General features: G+C 43.6%; 1 protein-coding gene across 2 annotated transcripts in view; it reads right to left on the bottom strand.

Annotated features, from left to right (window-relative positions):
- Positions 1–2,213, bottom strand: part of CRYBB2 (crystallin beta B2) — a 36,085-nt gene extending 33,872 nt beyond the window's left edge. The window contains exon 1 of one of the 2 annotated variants that reach the window (XM_083146405.1): positions 1,879–2,213. The gene's annotated coding sequence lies outside the window, so the exon portion shown is untranslated. The remainder of the gene's footprint in view (positions 1–1,878) is intronic. The other variant, XM_083146414.1, reaches the window with a different exon arrangement.
- Between the last annotated feature and the right edge of the window lie 10,611 nt (positions 2,214–12,824).

The raw sequence follows: 12,824 nt of genomic DNA, 5'->3' as shown, positions 1-12,824 counted from the left end.
GGTTCGAACCGGGTACAATTTACCGGGTCCGACCCAAGTTGCTAGTGGAAAAGGGGTATCAGTCTCACAAATAGAGGGCCGAGTGCTAGGTGAACAATATTGCTGTCCCACAAATAGATGGCGCTGTGTTGGGTGAAGTGACAGGACTTCCCCTGGTTGCAGCCACACTCCCACAGGGCCAGAGCCGGCCCTAGCCTAAATGATGCCCTAGGCAAGATTTTGGCTGGTGCCCCCTAGCACCGCCACTAGTTCCGCCTCTGACCCTGCTCCCCTTTCCCAGCACCATCAACCCTCATCATAGCAGTCATCATTTTGGTGCTCCTACCCGCAATATTTTAAATAGAAACAGTGTACACATTCGGTATGCAGCCCAAACAGGGGTGTGTTCTTGCTGGGAAGGGGCATGGCCACACAATAGTACCCCCAATTCAAATTATGCCACACAGTTGTGCCACTTTATTCACTTTATATCATGCGATGGTGTCCCTTATTCACATTACATCACACAGTAGTACCACTTTACCTTATATACATCCTCCTCCTTATATACATACTCCTCACATTATTCACATTATACCCTTAGAAAAAAATTCTGAGAAAATATTGTATTTTAAGCACCTCCATGGCCACACTGCAACCCAGCACAAAGCAGTGTGTGCTGGGCAGAGGAGAAGAGTTGCAGCTGCTGCTGTCACTTAAGGGGAGGGGGCCCAGGGCCCCCACTGGGCCCTTCCATTAGACTTTGGCCTGGGTAATTTGTACCCCCTACCCCTTTCTCTCGGCACCCCTGATAATACCACACAGTAATGCCCCTTACACATGACACACATTATTAATGTCCTTATAACCATAATGCCCCTTACACATTATGCCAACCTTTATTAATGCCCTTCATACACATAATGACACACATAATGCCCCTTACACATATGTTGCACATTATTAATGCCCTTATACACATAATGACACACATAATGCCTGTTACACATATGTTGCACATTATTAATGCATTTATACATGACACACATAATGCCCCTTACACCTATGCCGAACACTACACTACACTACAACCAACCCACTCACAGACAGCAGTTGCACAGCTGCTAACACTGTGACCTCTGCCTCTGCTTGGATACAGATGTTTCCTCATACATCTTTTCTCAATAAGCCATGCAGCTCCTGGCCAGTTCTGCTAACGTTTTGTGTATTTTTTGCTGAAAATTCCTCTTATTTGCATTGTTATGTTCAAATAAGAGGACCAATGAGCTTCCGATGATTAAAATGATATGCAGCATGCCTATATTCTGTGTGCGACTGTGGCTGTACCTGCATACAGAATGCTATGTTATGCCCCCCATACACGGTCTGTTTTTTCGGTCCGTTCTGTACTTTTAAAGTACACATCGGTTCGGATTGCATCCCTAGTGCATGCACTGCGATCCGTTCCGATGTGTACCTAGTACAAAAAGTATGTGCAGCACATACCTTTTGTACCGTACTATGTGATGCGCGGGAGCGCGCATCGCATAGTACAGAACGGAGCCCTACACAACGGACCATGTATGGGCTCCTTTACAGTGATTTCTATGATTACACTATTTCATATGCAGATACAGCCTCAGTCACACACAGAATATAGGCATGCTGCATATCATTTTAATCAGCAGAAGCTGCTGATGCCCCTATGCATTCCAAATGCCCTAGGCAATTGCCTAGTTTGCCTATGCCTAAGGCCGGCTCTGCACAGGGCAATGCTGGGATCCTGGACAGGTGCGTGCCCTCAGTAGTTGTCTCTTGGGGAAAGGTGGTGGCAAACAGGCTGTGCTACTGAGTGGGGCCCCAAAGTGGTGAGTGGGCTGGGGAGGGGTGGCAAAGTACCTGCGGCCTCTGCTGCGGTTCCCGGCTCATGAAGGTCATGACCTCCTACCTCCGGTGTTCAATGGAGCTGGGACCAGGCTGGTATGCTGCAGTAAGACATGGAGGGGTGGGCAGTCTTCCTCCTAGCTCCGGGCACCCCGCTGTCCATCTCCTCACTGGGCGGCACTGTATGGCGGCTCCCGACACTACTACGGCACTCAGTCCGCCTCCTTCCCGCGATGCCTGCAGCCTGCTCCCCTAACTCACGGCACTCAGCTGGCTCATGTGGCCGCTCCCATCAAACACCGCTCTCCTGCCACTTCTTGATCCTTGCGGGCAGTTTCCTCCTCTCCACACATCGCTGGCTGGCTGGCTTCCTCTTCTTCCGCCCGCTGCTCACACCACAATGCTCTCTGCACCTCCTTCTCCTCCCGGCTCCTCCTACCCCCATTCACTCCCAGGATCCCAGGGTGTTCTCCTGCTCCTGTGTTGCCCGCCAACAGGTAAGGGATTTTAACCCCCACAGTCCCTGTTAGGTTAGGGATTCCTTGGCAGTGCTGAACAGGGGTACCACTGCAGTGGGGTACCACACAAGTCCCTCTAGGTTTCATGTCTAGTTGTGGGTACACACAGTGCAATTTTGTTTGTGATTCAATCCCGATTCCATTGGGATCGAATCGGGATTGAATTGAATTTTATGCAAAACGGATTTGATTTGCCTATATAGTACAGATCTGTACTATATACAGTGGCAAACGCAGGATTTTCATTGGGGGGGAGTTCTATCTATCTACAATATATATATATATATATGTATACACACATATAGTAGTAGTAGTAGGTAGTTTATTTATAAGGCGCCACAAAGTGTCCGCAGCGCCGTACATAGCAAACAAAAAAAACAAATTACAAGGTAACGTACAGGGTGTGTTGATAAAATACAGCATAAATAGGGGTATAGCTGGTAACCCTTGTCACCCAGTCCACCCTTCATGCCCACCTACATTCTTACACCGCCTCACCCAGCTGCCATCTTAAGGCACACCGGCCATTTATTGAAACCTTTTGTGATAGTCAACCTTCAGTATTAACATTGAACCAGAGCTCAGGACATTTCTTTTTGCCTTGGATTACAAATGTCTTCATTAGTCTTTATTTCAAGTTACGGTGCACCTAGGCCCAACAGGTACCTTATCTCTCAACAGAACTGCGCAGTTCAGGGACTCGGTCTCATAAACCTGGACACTTGTTCTTATTGATGCAAGGAGCCAATTGTCTTACATTATTGTAATTTCTTTAAATGGTATTGCATATTTTTTTTATTGGCGGTTAAAACCAATTGTATTGTGACACATTTTCATAAGGGTACTCAAGGTGCAGGTTACCGTGCAAATTGCAGCCTGTGGTGCTACAGTGGCCCCATCGTCGTGATATCCTGCTTATTATTCTCTTTTGTCCCCTATTGCATTCGTTGCTTGAAGTGGTGTACCACGTTACTACGCAGTGTATTGTGTGAGGTGCGGCCTTCAGTGCCACAGTGACCCCATCGCGCACAATATCATAAAGGCAAAACAGTCTTTGAATCTTTTGCCAATTACTGCCATCCATTGTTATTGTTATTGCATAATTTAACCTTTCTCATAGTGGTGACCCGTGACTATATTGGCTGCAAAATAAACCCTTTTATCACCGTCCTCACGTGTGGTGACATCTTTGTGTGGTTGTGTCTTGGGGTATTGTCTTCCCGGGGTCCTTCTGTCCCTCCGCCCTCTGAATTGCAGGCAAGTGAAGCAGGCAAGCCACAGCTAAGCAGTGCCGAGAGTAGAACAGGAGCTTCAGGTAACGGCTACATACCTGCACACAGTCTGACAACATCACACATACAACAACTATGAAAACACAGAATTTATAGTATTAGTATTATGAAATCTATCCCAGTAACTGCCTACACACTGTATGCAGAACACCATTGAGTATTGTAATGTGTTCAAGGAATCAGAGGGGCAAAAACTGTAATGTCATGACTGTCCACTAACTAGACCTTTGTTACTGACAGTCTGGGCACCATTCAAATACATGCTTAGCCACCATGTGCCTTTCCAGAATGTCACATGGAGATCAGCAATATTGCTATGTTCTCCTCACCTACAAAGAGGTACATTAGAAAAGTGGTGACATTCAGCTTACTGCAATTGGCTGATTTTCTTGTCACACAACAAATCACGTCCATTATATTTTATGATTGAGATGCATTAACACTTTAACAGTCCATTCAGATTCATTTTCACAGTCTTTGGTTTGTGTAGTCAGTTTTCTGTAGCTAACAGTGATGAATCATATAGTAGGTTTTGTTCAGCACCATATAAACAACTTTATTAAAATGTAACATGGACATTAACACAGTCATGGATAGGCTAATCACTCATATAATGTAAATAATGCAGCCAAGCTTATAATTGCAAGAGAATAGAAGTAGCAGACCACTAGGAGTTCCACATTAAAGCATATTATGGTGCATAGCAAAATCTTCACTAAAATCTGGCCTCTTTCGCTCATTTACTTATCCATATTTACTTATGCATTTTCCATTTATGAACCCATATACAGATGGAGTGCCTCTCAGCCAGCGCTGGGGTTCACCAGAACGCCCCCAGTGGCGAGCTATCTGACTGGGACGCGCGAGCGCCCCACATGCATGCGCGTCCCAGTTTCCTGGCGTGAACCCTGCCTGTCTCTGCTTCAGGGAGAAGTGAAAGATGTTGCCCATAGCAACCAATCAGATTCTAGCTTAGCCTTTTATCCCCTAGAACGTTCTGGATGAATGATAAGTAGAATCAGATTTCTTACTATGGGCAACATCTCTCACTTCTGAAAACTGGCACTTTAGTACAGGTATAAAATACAGGTGTGCAAAATAGAGAAAAAAGGAGAAAAGATAGCTCTCAGATTCTAGGTAAAAAATTGGCCTGTCATTAAGACAACTTGGTGACACGAAATTCTATCTAAAGTTGAGGGACAACCCCGCCGCCAAATTCCTGAAGGTATATAAGGATCTGCTGGATGAGGGTCTTTGCAGGAATACTTTTTTATCCTGCTCACACCACATCACATCCACTTTTTATTATTTGCCTAAAATCCACAAAACACTCAATACTCCCCTGGGGAGACCTATAATTTCTGGTGTATGGTCACTAACTAAATGATTTATCATTTTTTTTTGTTGATCATTATTTACAGAAATATGTAGTCACACTGAAGTCATATTTGAAGGACACCAAACATTTTTTAAATCTACTTAATGGATGTGTCTGGCACAATAATTATCATCTAGTATCATGTGATTTTGAGTCGTTGTATTCAAACATTCCACATAAACTTGGGGTGAAAGCAATATAAACTTTTATAAAACATGATAATGACATATCAGATGATTTGAGGTCCTTCACTTTAAGTTATATTTACTTTATCCTCACCCACAATTATTTTTTATTTGACACTAATTGTTTTTTTAATAAAGACTTTTTATTAGATAATAATAATAACACAGACCATCACACCACATTAAGTTGGTCGCATATATAAATGGCAATAGCATTTTCAAAACAAGCTAAGTTGTAATATACATCAAGGTTGTAAAGAATGCATTGTGTATATATCTATGCGAATAAAGCAACAATAATAATAATAATAAACAATAATAATAATAATAATAATAAAATCTGTTCAACCACATAGTAATGTAATATTGTTTACTGGTTGTATGCCTAGAAATTCGGCTAACCTCATAAATATCACATGCCTCCCACCACACTCCAAACAACTTAAATGTGCCCTATTGAATGCACGCTCTGTTTGCAATAAATTAACATCCATCCATGACCTCTTTATCTCTCACAAATTCAACCTGCTGGCAGTTACAGAAACCTGGCTCACACAATCAGACACGGCCTCGCCTGCAGCACTGTCACATGGTGGTTTCCACTTCACTCACACCCCCAGGCCTGGTAACTGTAAAGGAGGTGGGGTTGGTATATTACTGTCACAAGACTTCACATACTCAGTTCTACCATCTGCTCCTTCACTCACATTTACATCATTTGAAGTTCACTCTATTAGGATTTTTTCCCCTTTCTCTCTGCGTGTGGCTGCTATCTATCGCCCACCTGGGCTTCCCAAAACTCAATTTCTAGAAGATTTCTCTGCCTGGCTCCCCCATTTCTTATCCTCTGACATCTCCACTGTCATCCTGGGTGACTTCAATATTGCTATTGACAGTCCACCATCTTTGCATGCTTCCAAACTCCTCTCTCTAACCTCCTCTCTCGGCCTCTCCCAGTGGTCTGACTCCTCTACTCATGAGGAAGGCCACTGCCTTGACCTTGTTTTCACCAGGCTGTGCTCAGTCTCTGATTTTACTAACACTCCCTTCCCTCTCTCTGATCACAATCTCATTACCCTCTCACTCTCTTCCATTACCCCAAGCTCACTGACACTGAAATCATGCAAGCCTACTTTAACCCGTAGAAATACTAATGCAATTAATTTTCCACAACTTACCACCTCCCTGCAACAACAGCTCTCACTAATTTCTACATTTACCTCTCCTGACTCTGCTGTTTCCCACCTCTACAAGACTCTTGAAACAGCCCTTGATGACGTGGCTCCAGCTACCCATTACACCCCACATAGGCTTAGATGCCAACCGTGGCACACCAAAACAACAAGACAACTACGAAATCAGTCACGTAAAGTAGAACGCCAATGGCGCAAATCTCGTAGTACGACTGATTTCCTCGCATATAAAACTAGCTACTACTCCTACAGCAATGCTTTGGACACTGCCAAACAAACATACTACCAATCTCTCATCTCTTCTCATGCCACCAACCCTAAGCAACTTTTTAACACCTTTAAGTCTCTTCTGTACCCTTCCCCTCCTCCCCCACCGGCTACCATCAGTGCACAAGAACTTGCCTCCTACTTTAAGGACAAGATTGATAACATCCGAGATGAAATGGTATGCTCTTCCACAACCTCTAACCCTCTTTCTTTCCCACCTGAACCCTCTGGCACTTTCTCTTCATTTGAGCCCACAAATGAAAAGGAAGTATCCGCACTCTTCTTATCCTCTTACTCTACTACCTCTCCTCTCGATCCTATACCTGCGCAAGTCATTAAAAATATATCTCCTGTGATTATTCCAACCTTAACTAAAATCTGTAATCTCTCTCTTACTACTGGTACTTTTCCTTCTCTGCTCAAACATGCAGTGATAACTCCTATTCTAAAAAAACAGAATTCTGACCCTAACTCTCTCTCTAACTATCGTCCTATATCTCAGCTCCCATGCCTCTCCAAGCTACTGGAGAGACTTGTCTACTCTCGCCTTACAAACTTTCTTAACTCTAACACCCTATTAGACCCACTTCAGTCAGGTTTTCGCTCTCAACACTCCACTGAGACAGCACTGACTAAAGTGGTGAATGATCTGGTAACGGCTAAGTCTAAAGGCCATTACTCACTACTTATTCTTCTTGATCTTTCTGCTGCCTTTGACACCGTCGATCACTCTCTTCTCTTACAAACACTACACTCCCTAGGTCTTAATGATACAGCCCTTTCCTGGTTCACATCTTACCTATCTGATCGCTCTTTCAGTGTTCGCTTCTCTAACTCTACTTCCTCTTCATTACCTCTGTTAGTCGGAGTTCCGCAAGGTTCAGTCTTAGGTCCTCTGCTCTTCTCAATCTATACCTCCTCTCTTGGCAAACTAATCAGATCTTTCGGATTTCAGTATCACTTGTATGCTGATGATACTCAAATCTATCTATCAACCCCAGAGTTGTCACCAGTGGTTTTGGGTCGAGTTTCTGATTGTCTCTCTGCCATCTCATCTTGGATGTCTTGTCGCCAACTCAAACTCAATATTTCCAAAACGGAATTACTTTTATTCCCGCCAACTAAGAACAGTTACCATCCTGACATCTCCATCGCTGTTGACAACTCGATAATCTACCCTACCCCACAAGCTCGTTGCTTGGGGGTCATCCTCGACTCTGAACTGTCCTTTCTTCCCCACATTCAATCTGTCTCCAAATCATGTTACATGCATCTAAAAAACATATCCAAAATACGACCCTATCTCACACAAGACACTACCAAATCTCTTATCCATGCACTCATTATATCCCGCATTGATTATTGCAATAGTCTCCTAACTGGTCTCCCCAAGAACAGACTCTCACCACTGCAATCAATTTTAAATGCTGCTGCTAGGCTGATCTTCCTTGCAAGACGCTCATCGTCTGCTGATCCGCTCTGCCAGTCCCTCCATTGGTTGCCTGTATATTACCGTATTCAATATAAAACACTTCTACTTGCTTATAAAGCTATTAACCATACTGCACCAGCATATATCTCTGCACTTATCACAAAATATCTCCCATCTCGACCACTACGCTCTACACAAGATCTGCGTCTCTCTTCTGCACGGATCACTAGCTCCCATTCATTATTACAGGACTTTTATCGGGCTGCTCCCATCCTATGGAATGCCCTTCCACGCACATTAAGACTCTCCACCAGTCTCCAAACTTTCAAGCGTTCCCTGAAAACTCACCTCTTCAGGCAAGCCTATCATATTTAAGTTCTACATGCATAACCCTCCGAGGCACTTATGTATTATATAGCATCCCTTCTGGACTTGTAACTGCTATGCTATTACTGGTGCCTGTCCTTATGTTTCCCCCCTATATCCCTATAGATTGTAAGCTTGCAGCAGGGCCCTCCTACCTCTGAGTCTGTCTGTTGTTACCCAGTTTGTCTTATCACTGTCTACTATTGTAAAGCGCAACGGAATCTGCTGCGCTATATAAGAAACTGTAAATAAATAAATAAAAATAAATATTGTTGATTTTATAATGAATAAACAGAAAACAAGAAAAAGAGAGAAGAAAAGGGATTGAAACAGAGTTTCATGCAATAACCAGCCTAAGGCGAATCCCGTTCGCCAAAGGACAGTGTATTATTATTAGAATGTATTCTGATTGAGTGCTGATTAATGTAATACAAGACATGTACAAGTCGCAGCTTCATTTCTTTTTAGGCCAGCAGTCAATACCGAGGGCAACCACCAATGACAGAACACATTAGTTATTGAGTAGTGGGGAATGTGGGAACCGCTATGGGGACCAGGTTTGCTCCCAGCTTTGCAAACCTCTACATGGGCCTCTTTGAGGAGAGACATGTGTGGGGCGCTGGGCTGGGGGTGGGCCTGGTCCTCTATGGCAGGAATATTGATGACACTTTTTCTGTTTGGGAAGGATACATTAACTCACTTGAAAAATTCACCACTAGTTTGAACACTAATTCCTTTGGCCTTAAATTCACCTCCACTCACAGCATGACCATTTAAACTTTCTTGACATTAAAATCGCTATCCAAGACAGCACTATCACTACAGAAACTTACACTAAAGAGGTAGATACAAATAGATATCTTAACTATGACAGTGCACATAATAATTGGAAAAGGAACATACTCAAAAGATAGTTTGTAAGGCTGAGGTGGGATTTGCTCCTCTGTTGAAACTTTTCACAGGCAGGTGGGCTCCATGACTGAAGAACAAGGATATCCCATTGTTATGCAGACAGCATCAAAAGAAGTTCGACAAATGGATAGACAGACTACTAAATAGTAGTAGTAGAAAACAACAAATAATGGCAACCAATAAGGGGATCAGATTCATCACTGCATTTAATAATAGTGCTCATGCAATAAGATCGATTATAAAAAAAAATACTCCCCTGCTATTACTAGATGATTTGCTGAAGCATGAAGTAGACAAAGGAGGTTATATTTAGAAAGGCTTACAACCTTAAAAAGAAACTTGTACATGGTCATTTTGATGGGTACCAAAGCAAGACACCAACACCAACATGGCTCCCAGAGAAACTACTAGGTTTCCATAGGTGTGGGCAAGCAAATTGTATGACTTGTACAAATACACCTAGGAAAACTACAGAATTTCTCTCCTTTGTGACACAGGAGAAATTTACCATCACCAGTTTCATGAATTGCTCCTCTACCTATGTCATCTAATTAATAAATTGTGGATGTGGGAAGCAGTACGTTGGCCGCACTACACGTAAATTGAATGTCCACTTTCTGGAACACAAGAGAAATATCACCAAGGGCGTGAAGACACTTCCACTGTCCAAGCATGTTTCCAGCTGCACAAAGTGTAGTTTGGTTAATCTTACGATAAGGGCGATTGAGTTGATCAATCATACAACATGAGGTGGTGATAGGTTCAACTGCCTCTGTAGGCATGAATCTTATTGGATTTTTAGGTTAGACACCCTGTCACCTAGCGGTCTGAATGACACAATAGAGTTGAATGCTTTTGATAATTTTATTAAGTGAATCCAACTACCCTCATTGAAATTCTTCTCCCCCTCCCCTTCCTTCTCCCCCCTCAATTACTGTGGATTGCTTTATCAGTCTGTTCGCCGTCAGTCTGTCTATCCATTAAGACTATCATAAATCCTGGTTATGTGGGATAGCCCCACCTGCGGACATGGGTTGGAACGACTCAGGACCGGAGATCCCTCCGGTCTGAGTTGCGACACCCCCATCCGCCAGACGTGGGATCCCTATGACAATAATAAAAGTGGTGGGCACAAAGAGTGTGGGACTAGAGGTCCATCTGGACCGCACTTTGAAGCCCTTTATCTACTATTCGCAGGACCATGATGAGATATGGCTGTATGAGCCTTATACTATTGAACTTTTGCTAAATATGAACATGTTCTAAGAATCAATGCAGGCATAATACAGATTCGACCGAATCTGTGACTATATATGAATTTCATTCATGGATTGCTATATATAGGGTCATACATACCATAGAGGACTCTACGAATAATGATAAGTAATGAAAAAGAATATCAACATAAATTGACTATATCTGTCTCCATCGGATCCCTCTAAAAGTCTTTTTATCTATATATGTATGTATGTGTATGTAGTATGTGTATGTATGTGTGTGTATATATATATATATATATATATATATTCTATTTTTTTCTCTCTCTCTCTCTTCCTCCCTTTTCACAGTATTCTTCACTCGATCTGTGACTTATCTCCGCCCTGTGCCCACTCTCTCCATATTATTCAGGGTACACTTGCGCTCCACCTTCCTCATGCAGGGCTACAGGATGCACAAGGTTCTCCCCAGGCAGTGCGCTCTCCTCTGTCAGGATGCCTGCAGGGAGCAGCTGATTGTCTGTGTTCTGCAGACCGTCACTGGCCCTCTGAGGGACATGCAGGGGGTACACAGCTGTTACATTGTGCTGCAGCTGCTCTGCATCAGATACATCTGTGTGGAAGCCACCCACATCAGGCTGCACCCCTTCTCTGTCTGACACATCTGGCAGGTGCACATCCCCTACATTGATCTGTATCTCTATCTGGGACATGTGCAGGGCAGCCCACCTCCAAATGTGACAGCACATCTTCCTCTGCGACAGGTCACTGTACAGTTCTCCTTTGGGCTGCAGGGTCACTTCCCTGCATGTAGGAGACCCTGGCTGTGTGCAGCCATCTGCATGGACACCCTTATCCTCTGTCACCTCCTGCACATGGGTTGCTGGAGCCAGCCCAGGAATGCTGTCCTCTCCTGAAGTTATAGGATCAGCTTCCCAGCTGTGCCGGCTCTCTTCCGTGCCTGCTCCGGACTGCCCCCTTGGCGACACAAGGCCCACCCCATGTCAATGCAAGACCCACCCCATGCAACGCAAGGCCCGCCCCTTGGCGACGCAAGGCCCGCCCCATGGCTTTTACTTTTTCTCCCTGAAATGATTTTTCAAAAGTAGGCAACCCTGATGTACATGTAACCAAGGTTATGCAACTGGCATCTAATACTTGTGGCGTGGGAAGAAGGATTTGGTTTTAGGCTGCCCAGCTGGCCCTGTAGCACAATGTAAAGTAATGGTTCCTTCAGTAAGCTGCATTGGCACAGCCATCTGTCAGTCATCTTAATAACTACACCCACCACAGTATATAGGGATGGGTGATAGCAAACAAGCATGGAATAAATTAGGCCTTCATTTAATTCCTCAGCTGTCACCTGCAAGGTGCCACCCCCAGTCCTGATGCCCTAGGCTGCAGCCTAATCAGCATATGTTAATCAGCCACTGATCAATTTTGTCTGTATTTTAAAAAAATATGTTTGGCAAAACTCTTTAGCTGAGATGCCCATCTAATGTCCTTATTAATAAATTCTCTGCTCTTCCGGAAAACACAGGGAACTGTTACTAATTCCCAGCGTGCATGGAATCATTGTAGAAAGTAGATGTAAATAGAATTCATGCAGGGAATTTTTATGATATATTGTACTCTATGATAATAGGCTACTTTGTATTAGCTGGATATGCTGTGTTATGTTACTGAGAAAAGGGTAAGATTGTGAGTATATGAGGCAATAGAACTTCTGTCTGTAGCGTTTACTAGTAGCTATTTATTGAACTGAATATGCACATGTAATAAAATGTTTTACAAAATATAATACATGTTTGAATTAGGCATGTGCAGATCCTATTGTCCTGGTTTCTGTGGGAGACACACAATTTTCTGGGTTGTCGTCTGCTCCTCCGGAAAACTTGGTACCTCTCACGCTTCCTAGCGAAGTGGGGAGAATGCGGAGATAGTTACAGTGTCTGCAGAGAGTGTGTGGGGTGGGGGGCAATAATGCAATTATGTGGTAATTGTCATAGCAGTGCACACATTGAGTGTCAGGGGTGCACAGGCACCCCATAATGCTGTGCCCACCTTTAGGCGCATCTCACTGCTGCTAGCAATACCTTTTACCAAAGACTGTATTCCATTAAAAGAGTCACCCATCAATCAATTACAGTATGTGTGTTTTGCATTGTTAATTGTAATAGACCATTGTCATATCACTACAT

Source organism: Crinia signifera, chromosome 1, assembly GCF_055691185.1.
Source record: "Crinia signifera chromosome 1, ASM5569118v1, whole genome shotgun sequence".
In the NCBI taxonomy this organism is placed as follows: Eukaryota; Metazoa; Chordata; class Amphibia; order Anura; family Myobatrachidae; genus Crinia; species Crinia signifera.
The sequence above is the reverse complement of the archived record's forward strand: the minus strand, read 5'-3'. Positions and strand labels throughout refer to the sequence as shown.